General features: G+C 54.5%; 1 long non-coding RNA gene across 1 annotated transcript; it reads left to right on the plus strand.

The window, feature by feature from the left end:
• Positions 1-1,643: 1,643 nt before the first annotated feature.
• LOC140690847 (uncharacterized) lies at positions 1,644-2,551 on the plus strand. The gene is made up of 3 exons (XR_012066174.1): positions 1,644-1,730; positions 2,027-2,190; positions 2,481-2,551. It is a non-coding gene; the product is annotated as an uncharacterized lncRNA (long non-coding RNA).
• Positions 2,552-2,925: the final 374 nt, after the last annotated feature.

A 2,925-nucleotide genomic window follows, 5' to 3' on the forward strand; every position in this document is an offset into this window, starting at 1 on the left:
CAGGACCTCATGAGTCGCTGAGATCCTTGCCAATTCTCTCTTTGTTTTAATGCATTCTGGGGACTTTTTTATATTTTAATTTGGAAATAAAGCTTAACAGCTGGTTAAGCAGAGGCCCAGAGAGAGGAAGTCCCCAGATTAATAGAGAAAAGTGAGGTGAGCCCAGGATGGGGGCCAGGAGTCAGACCCTGGTCCTTTGGGACAGTAATTGACCAGGGTGCGGGAGCCGTGAGGGCCACGCTGTGTGGCAGGCCTGGGTCTCCAGGGCTCACTGCTGTCCCCACCGCATCCTGGCTGGGGAGGTCAGCGGGGCTGTGTCCCAGGGTAGAGCTGAGAATCTGTGGGGATGGGAGGCTGGTTTGGCCATGCAGGGGCCTGGCCTGGGTCCTTCTGTCTCTGCTGGGCAGGATTGCTTGGTCCTCACTGTTAAGTGGGTGGGAGTGACGGGTGTCTCATGGTCGATGTAACGGGGACAAATGAGTCTTCAGTTGTCTATAAAGCCTGCGGGGTTACCAAATGCACATTAAGACTGGCTTTTTAAAAATTTACCTTTCTGTCATCTTAATTATATTTCTGATTTCATAACATGACTCTAATTACTGTCTACAGTTTTTTTCATGCAATTGTGAAGGGCCCCCAAGAGCATTTCTTACAATACAGAGACGTTGTCCGACCGCGCACAGCGAGCACACTCCTCTCTGTGGACCTTTTGCAGGAGCTCTACTGCCTGGAGTTGCAAGGATGAAGCTGGACCAGAGAGAACTGCTGACCACGTGTGAGGGGGGAGCCTGAGGGTCTCATTCACTATCACAGGTAATTAGCTGTGACAGAACGACTGGGTTTCTGGGGACATATGGCAGCTGTGAACTGGACACATAAATGTTAGTTCTGAATTACGGAGAAGATGGAGAGAGATAGAGTCTGTATGGGGCACCAGTAACCCCCCAAGTTTTGTCCAGGGAGAGGGTGAATGGAGATCACTGCCCAGTCCTTTCTTCTGTTTTGTTGGTCAAAGGACTTCAACACTGTTTCCTGTACTTTATTTTCAGACTAAGCCATTTAAATAAAAACAGTGAAATATCCATGCATGCAATGTACCACTAACCACCATGATTGTTCACTACGTGTGTCCACTCGGCTGGGCAAGTACGTCCCACTGGTACTCATTTCAGTTGGTGTTGGGGGTGTTCATGAGAGCATTAGCTTTTGGACCTGGGGGCTCAGAGAAGCAGGTGGCACTTCCCACGTGGGTGGGCTTCATCCCATCCCTGGGGGCCTGGCAAGAGCAAAGGGCAGAAGAGGCAGGACCCCCTTATCCCTGGGGGGGGGTGCTGGGACATTGCCCTTCTGCCCTGGACGAGAGGCACGTCAGCCTTCCTGGATCTCAGGCCTTCAGGCAGAATCACACACGGGCTCTCGGGGGTTGACCTGTGGACGGTGCTTCTAGGGACTTCTCAGCCTCCATAACGTTGTCAGCCAATTTCTCCTAATCCATCTCTGTACCCTATTGGCTGTCTCTGGAGAAGCCTGCATAATAGGATCATTTTTGACTTATACTCAGTGGCACTAAAACACATTCACAGCGTTACGCAGCCGTCACCATCCATATGTGGAGCTTTCTCTCCCTAAACAGAAAGTCCATACCCATCAGACGGTAGTTTTGGGGACTCTGGACCAGGGTCCAACCGGAGGACCGTGTGTCCAGGAGAACATCCGCAGGAGGAGCCCAGGTGGGGACCATACTGTCTCTGTAGTTTCCGCCACATTTCAGGGGAGGAGGGCCCTGGGGTCGGGGGCCGGGGCTCAGCCCTCTCCAGGCCTCAGGAAATCCCCAGGAGGAGTGGACTCTTCATCCCGGAAACCACAGGACCTCACCCCAGGCCCCATTCAGCGGGTTCCCCCTGGAGGAGGGGGATTCCCCCAGAACTCTGCCATATCTCACAGCCCCCCTGTCCTGCAGACACGTGATGGCATCTGGGGCTACTGTCATATATCGTGACTCCTAACCCTTTCCTTTTCTCTCCAGACCTGACCTCAGACTTCAAAGCCCAAAACAGCTACCTTCTCCCTTTTCATCAGAACAAGCCGAGGCCCTGAACAACAGAGTCTCCAGTACTGGGTGAGCAGGGCCAGGACCCGAGATGATGCCGAGACCTCAGCCCTACATCCCACTAATCAGAGGGGACTAGGGTGAGTGCCAAGCCAGGCTCGGAGGTTTGTGTCCCACTTCCCCATCTGCCTGTGTCACTGTGAGCATTAGCACTGCTGCTGTCCCACACTTGACAGTAGTAGTTGGCCTCGTCCTCGGCCTGGGCCCCGCTGACGGTCAGGGTGGCCGTGTTCCCGGAGTTGGAGCCTGAGAACCGGCCCGGGATCCCTGAGGGCCGTTCGCTATCTCTGTAGATGACCAGCACAGGGGCCTGGCCCGGCTTCTGCTGGTACCAGTAAGCATATGTATTTCTAATTCTTTCCTGCCATAGGTGATCTTGGCTGTCTGTCCCAGTTTCACTGACACCGAGGGTGACTGAGTCAGTTCGTAGGAGCCACAGAGCTTGCAGGAGAGAAAGGATCCCTGGGCTGAAGATGAAGGACCTTTTCCCAGGAGACTCCAGCAGATGACCTGCATTGAGCCCCAGGGATTCCCTGGGCCCACAGAGGCCCCTCCCATCATTGTCACCCCAAAGTGACCGATGGGCTTGGCTGGTGGATGGAGCCCCTGAACAAATGAGAAACCTGCCCCCCTTCCTCTGGCAGGAGCAGCCCCTCAGGGCTCACACAGCACTGAGCACAGTGTGGGATGTCATCCCTTCCAGCCCCTCATCCTGCAACAGGACCACCAGCCACCTGCCCCCACTGGCAGCTCCCTTCTGAGCTCAGTCAGAGCCAAGCTTATCCCCAGCCCTGGGCGGGTGTGAATGTGATCCT

Source organism: Vicugna pacos, chromosome 32 (genome assembly GCF_048564905.1).
Source record: "Vicugna pacos chromosome 32, VicPac4, whole genome shotgun sequence".
NCBI lineage: Eukaryota > Metazoa > Chordata > Mammalia > Artiodactyla > Camelidae > Vicugna > Vicugna pacos.